This window comes from Adiantum capillus-veneris, chromosome 4 (genome assembly GCF_014529385.1).
Source record: "Adiantum capillus-veneris isolate H3 chromosome 4, ASM1452938v2, whole genome shotgun sequence".
Taxonomy (NCBI): domain Eukaryota; kingdom Viridiplantae; phylum Streptophyta; class Polypodiopsida; order Polypodiales; family Pteridaceae; genus Adiantum; species Adiantum capillus-veneris.
In genome coordinates, this window is record NC_140934.1 from 37,736,078 (window position 1) to 37,751,257 (window position 15,180).

The following is a 15,180-nucleotide window of genomic DNA, read 5'->3' on the forward strand; positions in this document are numbered from 1 at the left end:
TCTTCCTACATTAGCATTGATCAAGATACATAAGATGTAGTTCGATACAAGAAAATATTATGCTTCACATCTTTCTATAGCTTGCTTCATTTTTCATTTTCTCACATCTCTTGCCCATGCAAAAGCTTCTGAAAGTTTAGGGCTATTGTGAACTATATCTACTATTTTTACTGATATAGGTTTTGGAGGTTGAGGGATACAAGCTTCTATCATCAAGGAATCATCTGTTATGATAGTATGGCACGTGAAATACCCATTACCTCATTATCTAGCTTTGACCCTCCCATTGTACCAACCCCATATGTTCCCAATCCATATGTGTATGCTTTGAGCAAAGTCATAGGGGTTTCCAAAACATACATAGACTTGTTCATTGTACCAGTCACATCTATTCTCGATCCATGTGTGTCTACTTTGAGCAAAGTTACATGGGTTGCCAAAACATCCCACAAATGTGTCCAAGTCATTCTTGTTAAGTTCTCAGCTCCTTTGCCCTTCTTGGAGGTAGACTATATAGAAACATGCATGATATAAAGCATTGTCAAGAATATCAAAGCATATCTCCTTTTTCCTTTTGAAGTGTTCATACCTTGCCTTTTATTGGTCGTTGCCATCATAACAATAATGGAGGCTAGCCCCATTTCTCTGTTGGTAGCTACCACCAAAGAAACAATGGTCATTATGCTGGTAGCTACTAGGTAGAAACTTGATAGTAGGTATTAGGTAGCTAGTAGGTAGCCATCAAGGTAGGTAGTAGGTAGCTACTAGGTAGCTAGCAAGGTAGTAGGTAGTAAGTAACTAGAGAGCTACCTAGTAAGTAGCTACCTTTGTAGCTACTAGTACGTAGTATCTAATTGGTAGGTAGCTAGTAGGTACCTAATGGTAGTACTAAATTGGTAGATAGCTAGAAGGTACCTAAAGATAGTAGCTGACTATAAGATAGTTGGTAGGTAGCTAACAAGTAGTCAGTAGGTAGTGTGAAGTAGTTTTTAGGTAGCTACTAGGTGATCAATAGTTAGGTAGGAGGTAGCTTGTAGGTAGCGACAACTATGAAAAAATGCATGAACGTTGCTACAAACACAACATCTTCCATATTCTCCATTACAAATGTTCTAACTAACATGGCAATACCACTACATAATTTGAAACACAAAAGGTAATAACAAACACAATAGAGTTACCTTTTTCACTCAAGCATGAGATGTATCACTAGAATCTGTTAGGAAATAGGGCGTAGCTACATAGATATTAGAGTAGTTACTTAATGGAGAGAGATAACTTTCACACACAAGAGATTATAGAGTAGAGCAAGAGAGAGAGAGAGCACGATATATGTGGTTCACCCAATGTGGGCTACGTCCATAAGAAAGTAGCCACTCAATGGCTTTAGTACTTCAAAGTAGAAGTAGGTTACAAAGGGATTATACCATTAATGGAGCTCTCATGGAGCTGCTTCCTTGATTCACTCTCACCACCTCACATACACCTTGTTTCGTCAACTTCACAATGCATTTTATGTGTAGAAGAGGCCTCATTTTATAGGACAAAAGGGTTACCCTCGTTCATGAGAGGCAATCCTGTGTAGTCGCCCTTGTGTAGACAAGTCCAAGTTGAATTCTCCCATGCGCTCATGTGTAGTTGCGCTTGAGAAGACTAGTCCACCTAGAAATTTGCCACTAGCCATTGAATTCCGCCACCGGCCAAAGACAAGTCCGCCTAGAAATTGTCCATTAACCATTGAATTTGGCCACCGATCAAAGACTTCTGCCCATCGACCATCAACCGTTGACTATTTGCAGCCATTGGCGGCCAACCGACCAACCAATCGGCCATTTTTCAACCACTTTTTGGCCGTTGTCTCGCCATAATCTTTTGGCAAAAAAGAGAATATTCTAGCAGTGAATTTTTGGTTTCTAATGAGTGATTTTTCTTACACACGATGGCATCTCTTCATAATGGGGGCCTTACAAATGGTGCAATTTTAAGACTAAAAGTTATAAGGGGTAAATCAGGCTCCATACTTAACAATCTCCCACTTGGAGACTGATCTCCACACCAAACCTGTGACTGCTTTCCATCCTGGTTTCTTATCCTTGAATGCCAATTGAATATGAGCAAAATCTCAACTTCTCCTTGTTGACCACCTTTGTAAACATGTATGTAGGATTCCCACTTGTGTACACCTTTCCTAGCTTTAGTTGTCCCTCTTCCAAAAGAGTACATATGAAGTGATATCTCACCTCAATGTGCTTTGTCCTTGAGTGAAAGGCTAAATTCTTTGCAAGATGAATGGCGCTTTGACTGCCACTCTACAAGACACAATTGTCTTGCTAAGCTCCTCCAAGAATCTATGAAGCCACATAATCTATTTGCTTGCCTCCGTCATTTTGCTACATATTCTAGTTCCATGGTAGACAGTGAGACCACTTTCTGCAGCTTTGAAGCCCAACTTACTGCTATGCCTCCAACTATGAATACGTATCTAGTAGTGCTCCTTCAAGTGTCTTTGTCACTTGCCATATCTGCATTAGCATAACCTTGCAAGAAAGTGTCAGTGCCTCTAAAATACAAATCATTCGTGGTTGTCCCCTTGAGATACCTAAGTATCCACTTCATAACTTGCCAATGCTCTTTATGTTGATTATGCATGAGCCTACTCACAACGCCCAGTGCATGTGCAATATCTGGCCTTGTCCAAACCATAGCATACATTAAAGAACCTACCGCTACAGCATATGGAACTTTAGACATATAGGCTATCTCCTCTTATGTCTTTGGACACATATCCTTGGTTAGTTTATAGTGACTAGCCAAAGGTGTAGAAATTGATTTTGCATCTTGCATTGCAAACCTTTCTAGTACCTTCTTGATGTAATCCTCTTGAGATACCTTTAATATCTTCTTCATCTTGTCCCTTGATATCTTCATTCCAAGTATCCTCTTTGCAAGACCTAAATCTTTCCTTGGAAAAGATTTAGATAGCTCCTCTTTTAGGTCTTTGATATCATGCATGTTAGCACTTGCAATCAGCATGTCATCAACATACAAGATTAGGACGATGAACTTCCCATTGCATCTGTTGAATCTATGATGCTTGCTTTAAACTACTGTCTTGATGCTTTCTTTAGACCATGCAAGCTCTTCTTTAATATGTAAATCATTTTCTCCTTACCCTTTACTTCATATCCCTTTGGTTGAAGCATGTAGATTTCCTCCTCCAAGTCACCATGAGGGAATGCCATAATTACATCCATTTGATCAAGATCTAAGTCACGACTCATGAGTAGCGACAAGGCTTAAGACAAGCCTAATTGAGTTTATTTTTACAGCATGGGAAAATATTTCATTGAATTCAATATCTTTCTTTTGAGAAATCCCTTTTACCACAAGCCTGGACTTGTACCTTTTCTTCCCACCTTCTTCTTCCTTCAACTTGTACACCCATTTTTTCTGCAGTGCTCGCTTACCTTTAGGTAGCTCAACCAACTCCCATGTTTGGCTGCAATGTAATGAGTCCATCTCCACTTGCATGCTTTGCATCCATTCTTCTCTGGATTCGTGTTGCATAGCTTCTTTGTGCGATTCCGGTCAAGAGATGGTTGAAGGAAGGAACAAACCTTTCTGGAGGTCTACTTGCTCTTGTAGATCTTTGGGCATAGGTTGAGGCTCCTCATTTGGTTGACGTTGTTGCACATTGTCACCACTTGTACTCCTTGAGTCTTCATTGTCCTTAAGCTCCATGTACTCATCACCTATATCTTTTGTTTGTTTTTTTCCAAGTAATCTTTGTACATATTTTGTTTGTTGAAAATTATATTTCTAATTCTAAATATTTTACCGTCTTCAAATTTCCATAGGTGATACCCAAAGTCCGCATCCAATAAGATATTTCTCCTTTTGGCCTATAAAAGGAGGGCTTGCACTTGGTCATCAAAATTGACCGTCACAGATTGAAGTTGACTTATGTTGGTGTTAAATTCATTTAGCTGTTCTGCACCTAAACCACTTTCTACCATTTTTTATTTGAACAAGCGCTTCATGAGAAATACCTTATTGGATGTTGATGGTTTCTCATAGAGGCTGAGTGACTTCATCAAGTCCTCCATGGTCTTCATCTCCAAAACATTGAAGGCCACTGTCAATGCCAAGCTTAGCCACATTGTTCCTAATGCCTTTCAGGGGGCTTTCAGCTAAGGAAAATCCATGCTTCATCTACCATTTTTGCGGGCATCTTTGCAAAACCGCCTAGTGAAAAATAAAGGTCCTTCTGGTAAGGATAGTCTTCAATCTATATCTTCCAGTGTTGGTAGTTTTTGTCGTTGAACTTCTTGATCTTGAGCTTACCTTCCTCTACCCCACTCAATTCAAGGAATTCTTTCCTTAAGATACTTTAGCTACGAGCAAAACTTGCTATGGTACGAGTTGATAGGAAATAGGGAGTAGCTAAGTAGATATTAGAGTAGTTTACTTAATGGAGAGAGATAATTTTCACACACAAGCGATTAGAGAGAGAGAGAGAGAGCATGATATACATGGTTCATCCAATGTGGGCTATGTCCATGAGAAAGCAGCCACTCAATGCTTTAGTACTTCAAACTAGAAGTAGGTTACAAAGGCCTTAATGAAACTCCCACCTTGCTTTACTCTCACCACCTCACACACACCTTGTTTCATCAACTTCACAATTCATTTTGTGTGTAAAAGAGGCCTCCTTTTATAGGCCAAAAGCATTGCCCTCTCTCATGAGGCATCCGTGTATAGCAGCCCTTGTGTAGAAAAATCCGAGTAGAATTTTCCCATGCACCCATGTGTGGTTGCCCTTGAGAAGACAAGTCCACTTAGAAATCCACCACCGGCCATTGAATTTGGCCACAGGCCACCGACCAACTCCCAACCGATAGACCACTTTTCAATCGCTGTCCGGCCATAATGTTTTGGCAAAAAAGGAATATTTTGGCTATGAAGTTTTGGATTTCCAATGAGTGATTTTTCTTACGCACGATGGCTTCTCCTCGTAATGGGGGCCTTACAAATGTGCGTTTTGGGGACTAAAAGTTACAAGGGGTAAATCAGGCTCCATACTTAACACCCAAACCTTGTGAAAACCCAGTAGAAGATCACTACACACACTTTTTTTTTTTGGTAAATCCACACACACAAGCACACACATTTCTTTTCTCTCTTAGAAGTGCCACAAAAGCAATAATAAAGGCAACACAAGAAAACATGGAGAGTAAGAGAACGAGTCTTTCTTTTGCGAGCTAACTTAAAGACTGTGCTAAGAAGAAGGATTTGTACCAAGGAAATAGGATTTATGTTGATATTCATTTTAGTGGGCTACTTGAAAAGAACACATACTTGGGGAACATGTTGGTTAGTATATATGTCAAGTGGTTGTGCACCTTTTAGGGTGTAGCAATTTTTTGAAGAGTATCCTATGATGATGTTGTCTCTTGGAATGCGCTAATTGTAGGATATGCATGTTGGGGTAAAGGCAGCATGTGCCTTGCTTGAGGTCAAACGTTCGGTATCAGACTTCCCGCTGACTCACTAACCACTGATTACTTATACTCTATATACAATAGAATAAGGAGATAAACCCTTTTGCTCTATTTTCCACCCACGGAGAGTGTTCTTGCTTCTCCCCTTCCCCACATGTATGCACACATGATGCACTCACAAGTGGTATCAAAGCTTTCGTCTTCCTCCTTGCTTGCAAATGCACGCAGCCCCTTTTGGAGTGGCTAAGGTTCACTCAAAGCTAAATGGGATTAAGGTCTATCTAGAGAAATTGATAGTCGACAGTAGAGTGTGTAGAAACTCAAGCAAAGCTTTGAGTACAATAGCTTCATGTAGACAGTTTCTTAGCAGGAACAGAGTGAAAGCTCAAATCAAGTGTGTGTGTGTGTGTGTGTGTGTGTGTGTGTGTGTGTGTGTGTGTGTGTGTGTGTGTGTGTGTGTGTGTGTGTGTGTGTGTGTGTGTGTGTGTGTGTGTGTGTGTGTGTGTGTGAGTGAGAGAGAGAGAGAGAGCTAAAATATGTGTCTACATGTGTGCATAGTTTCACGCTGGATTTTGGTTTTGGTTGTTGCTGTAGATTCTTCATTGTGTTAGAAGTATTTCCAACAAGTGTTCAATACTTTTAACCCCCTTTTGAAGTTATTTATGCTCTCAAAATCTCCATTTGGGTAGTGCAACATAAAATATCTTTTAGTAGATGTTATCAACATTGGATTTTTTACTTCTTGGCAAGCTTCCATCTGGTAGGCGAAAGATGGCATCGACTTCTTCTACCTCGCTTTGACATAGTAGAAGATGGATTAAGAGAGATTGGCATCAGCTCTCCTATGTACACATTTGAAACAGCTCGTCTCCGACATACTCTCCTCAATGACCCTCTTGACATCATTTTCTTCTCCGGAAACACGCATTGGCAACACATACAGCTCCAACGGACTTTCAAGATAGATTTTCCTAGTGAGAGGCTTTGATTCCTAAATGTTTACAACCATAGGTACATCTTGGACATCACATGGATTTAAGCACCAAATTGTACTTTTCTATGTTACAAATCTTGGAGGATGTGTATGATTTTGTGGCTACGGGTGGTTGGTTTCTCTATGTCCTTGATTTCCAATTGATGAGCTTTCCAGCCAACAAGGTAGTGTGCTAGGTTCCAATCATTTTTCTCACAGGTTGCATTTTCCATTGTAATTTATGCGATACATATTTTGTGCTCATGTATGATATTGTGCTTACTTCAAAGAGTTTTCTAGCACGGGTTTATGTGGGTTTTTTTGGCTATGTATGCATATGCGGATACAAAGTGAGCTAGTTATAGGCTGTTCACTCCCTAAGCCTCTCGTTGCCTGTCTGATGCACTAAATCGGCTTTTAGATCAAATTTTGAAGCATCTATCAGTAGTTACACTAAATCTTGTCACATTTTGTCAATTTTTTTCAAGGGAAGCTCAAAATATAGCCTAGATTTTGCAAGTTAGTGATAATCTATGAAAATTAGAATGCATTATTTTAGTTTTCAATGTCCATTAAAGAGTTCAACTCTCCACTAAACAATGCGGACAATGTATATATAATGTATATTGCTTTTTTGTTAAATAACGATTCCATCTACCATACTGAAAGGTGTTCAATAAAAAAATACTTGGAAACTTGGAAAATGCCTTGTGTTGGAGCTTGTAAACCTTGTGTTTTATATGGTTAAAGTATTTTATATGCTTTAGTCATAAAGAGTTTAATACGCCGCAATCTTTATTGTTTTGGCCATACTCACAATTTTGGGTGGTAGTGTTGTATTAACTCAATAAAGAATGTACTTAATCTCAAACTGGATGTGTGACATCATAGCGTTAAATATTTTAAGATCGTTAGTTTCTTTTACATTTAGTTACAAATTCTATAGTCTCAATTTCCCACATGGTCATATGGCTTGACCGGGTGTGTTATCTTGAGCTATAGTTTCTTGCCAAGACACATCTAGCATACCTTGGGTCTATGTGTCACACATACACAATGTTTTTATTTTGTATATAATTACAAATATAGACACATCTAGCATACCTTGGGTCTATGTGTCACACATACACAATGTCTTTATTTTGTATATAATTACAAATATAGACACGTCTAGCATACCCTGGTGTTTTTCCAGCAACACACTCTAAGCAAGAAAGCATATGGATTGTAAGGAATCATGCATCTGGTGTTCCATTTGCCAATCTTGGTGACTACATGTTCGTATCTTGTGATGAGGACATAGTACGAGCTTTAAGAGAGGGCTTTTATGAAGCGAAGGATGTGTGCAAAATACTAGGCATTCACGATATCTCTTGGTGCTATGACACATGGCAAGAGAGAGATCTTGAAGATATAATGGTTGCCAATGGTGCAGTTAACCAAATTTCAGATTATGGAGTTGTTGATGACGTTCCTCTTGAGATAGATGAAGGTGCAAATGAGTTGAGCACATGTGACAATGATGACATTGTGAAGGATTGGGGGGCTAGCCTCTACAACACCTCAAACCAACACCAAGAAAAGAGGATGAAGAGTATAGCTCTCTCAAGATAATATGGGCTGATCTTCTCTCAAAAATTTTGATAGCCGCACTCGCACTCAGTCCCAACTAGCTTCGACTAGCTTCCCTCTACACCGCTACAACTCCCACTATACTTGGATGCACTAAAGGAAGCAAGGGAGCCAAGAAAACCAAAGGAAAAAAGTAAAGAGAAACAATGGAAATATCTGAACTTTTCTAAAACCAAGAGCTTCACTTCTTTTCAAGTGCCCTTTCATGTGCTAGTAGAGACTCCATAGGCGCTCCCATATATACACATAGCTTGACCAAAACCCATCCAAATCAAGCTCACTATGAAAACCCATAAATTTCAGCAAAAAAAGTCAAGAAAAGTGATGAAAAACTTGGGGAAAACCTTGCCCTTTTGTGTATGTACAAGCAAGGAATTGCAGCGCATAGTCTACCCTCGACTAGCTACACCAAAGGGAACCACACACAACATGGATGCCATACCTCAAACCAAGATGAAGAGAGGTCAATATGCAGAGATAAGCACCCACTTTCATCAGCCCATAGTCTACCCTCGACTAGCTACACCAAAGGGAACCACACACAACATGGCTGCCATACCTCAAACCAAGATGAAGAGAGGTCAATATGCAGAGATAATCACCCACTTTCATCAGCCCATTGAGGAGAGACACACTCTCAACTCACCACACCAGGCACCTCTACACCAAAACCCCCACCCTTCATCGTAGGCTGCAGCAGCAACACATAGTTTCTTCTTGACTATCCCTCTTCACTCACGACCCCAAGCTGATAAAAGTTCAGTTTTTATTCATATTTTTAAATCAATTACTCCCACTTTGAAGTCTTGACACTTCTATGTACAAAAAAAACAAAACTATGTATCCCGCACAAGTGGCCCGCATGCGTAGAGACAGTTGGCACACACCACCTTTGTACACTTTGTACAAGCATGATTTATTTACATCTAAATCCCCAAAATCATTAAAAAACATATCTCAAAGGCTTTGGGGTGTCCCGCACCATGCCGCCAAAACACGTCAAAACGTGATAGTCGCAGAATGTGAGTTACGCCATGTGTTTGATGAGATGGTTGATGAAGAGGCGAAAGTTCAGAGCCAATTCTGTTCTTTTGTAGAGATAGATGGCAAGAAAATGTGTAAGAGTACTCTTGTGAGTCAGCTAAATGGAAATCCAACTCTTTCTAAGGAAAGACTAACAAGGGTGAAAAGTGGGATTTAGATAATCCTTAAATCACATGTGGGAGCCCAAGATGAGGTGGACAATTTTTTTGGAAAAAGAAATTATGTGATGAAAATCCCATGTGGGAGCCCAAGAAAAGGGTATACTGATTTTTTTTGAGAAAGAGGTCTCCGTACAAAGGAGACTCTGGTGAAATTTTTAAGATTTATATTTTATGTACAAACTCAAAATTAAATACAGATGGTGCTTTTTCAAAAGTTGCATTTTGCTTAAGCATAGCGTGCATTCATATCAGATATAATTGTTTTTGTTCAAAAAGATTAATCTTTTAATGGGCTGTTTTGTAACGTGTTTTGATTTGATGAGTGAAGTTTTTCATGGTTGTTTAAGAGTATGCATTATTTGTTATTTAGAGAACAATCCATTTCATATGTGTGCCTTAAATCCCATGTGGGAAGCCTACTAAGTAGGTGGCTAGTATCATAGGTTTTAAAATTGAGATTTGTATGAGTTTACAAGGAAAATTCTATTTATTTTTTGACAAATTACATTGAAACAATTGGTTTATTTTAATTTAGTATTCATTATATTTGTTGCTTTTCATGGTTTGTTCTCTTAACATCTATTGCAAAAGAAAACACACTACAATGTACACTTCTGTTCATTTGCAGTTCATGTATTTTTGCAAAAGCATGTGCTTCTAAAATTGTTATGTTACTAGTATACATAAAATAGTGGGTCATTACATTCCGTACAAAATCCATATGCGGGGGGTTGGCTCATTGCGAGAACGTCCGTAACTTGTCCGTATGTAGGGGGGTAGGTTATCAAGTAGATACCGTACATAGGGGGGTTTCTCTATTTTTTATGCAGGAAGGTGACATCCCCCCATTACTAATAGTGAATCCCTCGGATCACGACGTGAGTGGTTTAGCACTATTTCTAGTGGGATCCTTGGTTGTGTGCATTTAGCTGACGGTCAGCATATGACATAGAGGGTGTAGAAGATGTATGCTTGTCATTACCTAGTGACGCATCTTATATGCTACAACATATGTGTTATTTTCTTGAGATTATGCAGAGCTTGATCTCAATGAGATGCTTGAGAGGCAATGGTTGTCAAATAGTGCTTTGAGAGCAGTCTTTCTAGATGCATTTGGTTCACCTAGTCATGGCACAAGGAGCTAGGTCCTACATCGTCTACCCACTACACGTCTCGCAAGTGTGAGATGACATAATCTCAGTGACGAAACTGATATGTGAGGACCGAGAGATGAGACATGGCTGATTCACACATGAGCTCTAGTATGCTCATAAGGCAGAGAATGTAGTTATGCAAGACATGTCAATGGACTCTGTAGTGGCAAAGGTGGGGCATGATTACTCAAGTGAGACATAGAAGGTGTTGTAAGAGTCTCTGCCATTAGAGGTAGAGAAAATTTTCTCCCTAGAGACACACGCAGAGATAATAGACATGGAGTTCTTTGCATTAGGAAGAAAATGGGTTCTAGGAGGGCCTCTTTATTTGGACTTTAAGCTAATCAAAGCTCTAATATTAAGAAAGAAATCAAAGGACAGATTTTAATTTAAACAAGAAAAATGGCTAGTTTATTTGAATTCAAATTTTCCTCCCAAAACAAAATTTAAAATCTAGCAAACAAAACCATATCAAGATCTATGGAAAGATCTCGATGTGTATAATCTCTACTCAAATCGGAGATCATATGTAGGAGTTATGGAAGGCCAAATATCATAAAGTTTTCCACTCCTTTTTGTGAGATCAAGTGCAGTCTTTGACCACTTACACCTCTCTTACACACGCACCATTCTTGCACACATGGCATGCACCTATTCATCAAAATGTTGATCAAAATCTATTGGAAAATTAAGTGGCCCTTCTAGACCCCATCCTCTCCCTAATGGATATGCTCATGCGAGATGCTATTGAGGTGATGCCATGACACAAGGTTCCACTTGTGGATGATAAGGATTTTTCTATCCCATTGTTTGATATGACACATCCATCCATGATGAGTGATCTTGATGACTGTGTAGTGTATGCAGATAACAATGAGGTGATTAAGAGAGCCAGGATTACACAAATGTCATTTGTGTTTGGGCATCTCATGTTTGACTTGTTAGTCTTGAGGCATGACTTAGCAGCCCACAGTGAGAGCAGTTGCAGCACAGATTGTCAATTCTACGATGATTGATGCTAACATGATGCTTAGTGGAGACATGTAGACCATAGAGAGATGTCTACGAGATTTTCATGAAGTCTCTAGCATGGATTTAGATACTTGCCTCTATCACATGATATAATTGCATGTAGATCGAGTGAGCAAGCTAGTGGAAGTAGGATGAGAGAGTCTCTCACCTATTTCTTGTACATACTAGTAGCTTAGCTAGTAGGACCCACTTATCGGCACATTCGCCTTAAAGTGGAAGCATGTTGCGGTAAAGGCAACATGTAACTTGCCTCAAGGTTGGACGTTCGATGTTCGGACGCCCACTAAGTCCCCCTTCCTTGCATACACACATGCATTGTGCACTCACAAGTGGTATATAAAGAATAAGAGGTCAATGGTTAGTGATTCAATGGGTGGCCAAAAACCAAATTTCCAACCTTGAGGCAAGGTACATTCCGCCTTTACCCCAACATACTCCCACTTAAAGGCGAATGTGTCAATAAATGGGTCCAACTAGCTAACTACTAGTATATACAAGTTATATAGGCAAGAGACTCTTTCAACCTATGCCCACTGGCTCACTCACCCAATTTCCATGTAGGCTCTAGCATGGATTTGCACGCTCTCCTATATAAGGATGAGAGACTCTCTTGCTTATGTTACTTGTATATATACTATTAGTTAGCTAGTTTGACCCTCTTATCGGCACATTCTCCTTCAAGTGGGAGTATGTTGGGGTAAAGGCAACATGTACCTTGCCTCAAGGTCAAATGTTCGGTGCCCAGCCACCCATTGACTCACTACCCACTACCCCCTTATTCTTTATATACAATAGATTAAGAAGGTATAGCTTGCTCCTTTATTCTACACCCACATAAAGTGCTCCTGCTTCTCGCCCTTCCATGTAACCACGTACGCATTGTACACTCACAATGCCCAACAAGGGAAGGGCCAAGAAGCTATGGGTTTTTAAAGCACATGAAAAGCAAGGGCCTCTCACTAGACACAATCACCTGTGTGTGCATCTTGAAGGCATGTGGCTCTATGCAAGATGCTTATATGGGCTATTGATAAGAGATGTCGTGCTTGGCACGGCCTTGGTTGATATGTATGCCAAATGTGGTGCACTTAAAAAAGCACAAAAAGTGCTTGAGGAGCTTACTATTCAGAACAACGTCTCTTGGAATGCACCGACTCTACAGGATATGCACAACAGAAGCAAGGCTAGAAATCTCATACTATTTTTAGCAGATGCAAAGTGACCACCTCTGTCTAGATGCAATCACCTATGCATGTATCTTGAAGGCATGTGTCTCTATGAAAGATGTTGATATGGGCTTAAAACTTCACTCTGATAATTATTTTTGAGGACTATTGATTAAATGTCTTGCTTGGCAATGCATTGGTCCACACACATTTAGTTTCTCTTGCAGCATAGCCAAATAAAGGCTACACAAGCAAGCATGGAGAGCAAGAGAACGAGCCTTTCTTTTTTGAGCTCACTTAAAGATTGTGCTAAGAAAAAGGATTTGTACCAAGGCAGTAGGATTCATGCTGATAATTATTTTTGAGGACTATTGATTAAATGTCTTGCTTGGCAATGCATTGGTCCACACACATTTAGTTTCTCTTGCAGCATAGCCAAATAAAGGCTACACAAGCAAGCATGGAGAGCAAGAGAACGAGCCTTTCTTTTTTGAGCTCACTTAAAGATTGCTCTAAGAAAAAGGATTTGTACCAAGGCAGTAGGATTCATGCTGATATTTGCGATAGTGGGTTACTGGAAAAGAATGCATACTTGGGGAATATCTTGTTCAATATGTATGTTAAGTGTCGTGCACCTATCAGGGCACAACAAGTCTTTGACAAGCTTCTTGTGCAGGTTTTCGTCTCTTGGAACGCCTTGATTGCAAGATATGCCCAATAGGGGAAAGGCAAGGAATCACTAGGCTATTTTCAATAGATGTAAAGCAAGGACCTCTCTCCAGATGTAATCACCTATGTGTGCATCTTGAAGGCATGTGGATCTATGCAAGATGCTTATATGGGTACAAAAATTCACAATGATATTATTAATTAGAGGCTATTGAAAAGAGATGTGCTTGGCACTACCCTTGTTTATATGTATACCAAATGTAATGCATTCAGAAAGTACAAAAAGTGCTTGAGGAGCTAAGTATTTGGAATGGCATCTATTGAAATGAATTCATTGGGGGATGTGCACAATAGGAGTAGGTCCAAAAAGCTCTAGGCTATTTTCAATAGATGCAAAGTGAGGGCCTCTGTTCAAATGCAATCACCTAGATGTACATCTTGAAGTCATGTGGCTCTATGCAGGATGCCAATATGGGCCTAAAATTTCATTTTGATATTGCTAGTTAAGGCATGCTAAATAAAACTTCTTTCTTGGCAATGCCTCGGTCCACACACATTCATTTTCTTTTTGCAACACCACAAAGAATCTTTTATAAAATATAAAGAGAATATCTCTTATAAATTCAAAAAATTGAAATTTTTCTAAAGAGTTGGGTAAAAACCAATTCTTTCTCTCTTGAATGGCTGTCAGTTTCTCCCCCCCTCTCTCCTAAAAGGGGGTCCCTCCAAAAACATGTTGATCATTTCCTGCCTCTCTCTCTATTGTATCATCTCTCACTTCTCTTCACTTCACCTTGCAAGTTGTTTCTCTTTCCTTCCTTTTGCTTTTCCCTCCCAAAAGCTTTGCAGCAGAAGTTTGAACCTCCTCAAGCTTACTGCATTCTCCTCCATGAGCCTCACTAAACACCTCTACCTAAAGCTGAAGATCTAAGCATATTATTCTGCTAGATCTTCTCTCTTTCTTTCCTCAACAGGTTTCCTGCTCCTTCTCCATCAAGCTTACTGCATTCTCCTCCATGAGCCTCACTAAACACCTCTACCTAAAGCTGAAGATCTAAGCATATTATTCTGCTAGATCTTCTCTCTTTCTTTCCTCAACAGGTTTCCTGCTCCTTCTCCATCAAGCTCCCTAGAGAGGATATACTTCCCTCTCAAGCTGAAGTTCTCCATTTCTCCATGAGCCTCACTAAACACCTCTACCTAAAGCTGAAGATCTAAGCATATTCTTCTGCTAGATCTTCTCTCTTTCTTTCCTCAACAGGTTTCCTGCTCCTTCTCCATCAAGCTCCCTAGAGAGGATATACTTCCCTCTCAAGATTTGCAACATTATCTTCACCATTAATCCAGCTTGCAGGTGGAGCAGGATAGCAGTAAGTGGCATCAACCGTCTGTGTACCATCAAGAATCTTTCTCTTTATACAGATGAGAACATGCATGTGTAGTGACTAATCATAATTATTTGTCTACACGTTGTGCCACTATTCCCCATGGCATCATCAGGTACTCAACAACCTAGGAGTGTCATTGATTCCATTTCATGCAGCAATGTATAACACAAAAGTGGATGTTGGGTGACAATGGAGTTCAAACGATTGATGTGGGTGACAATGCAGCCCAGCTCAAGAGGTGCACACAAGGTCTCAAGGAGAGACATGGCTTCTTGAGCACACCATTGGAAGGGAAGAATCATGGAGTTCAAGCAAACACAAGACAGCAAGCGGCTTGCAAAGGTATATCATGTGTCTGTTGCTTCACAATTGAAGCTAGAGAGAGCAGTGGCTCCATTGAGGTTTCTTGCAAACTGTAATTTTACTCCTCTATCAAGTTTTTAGATTGTCTATTTTGTAT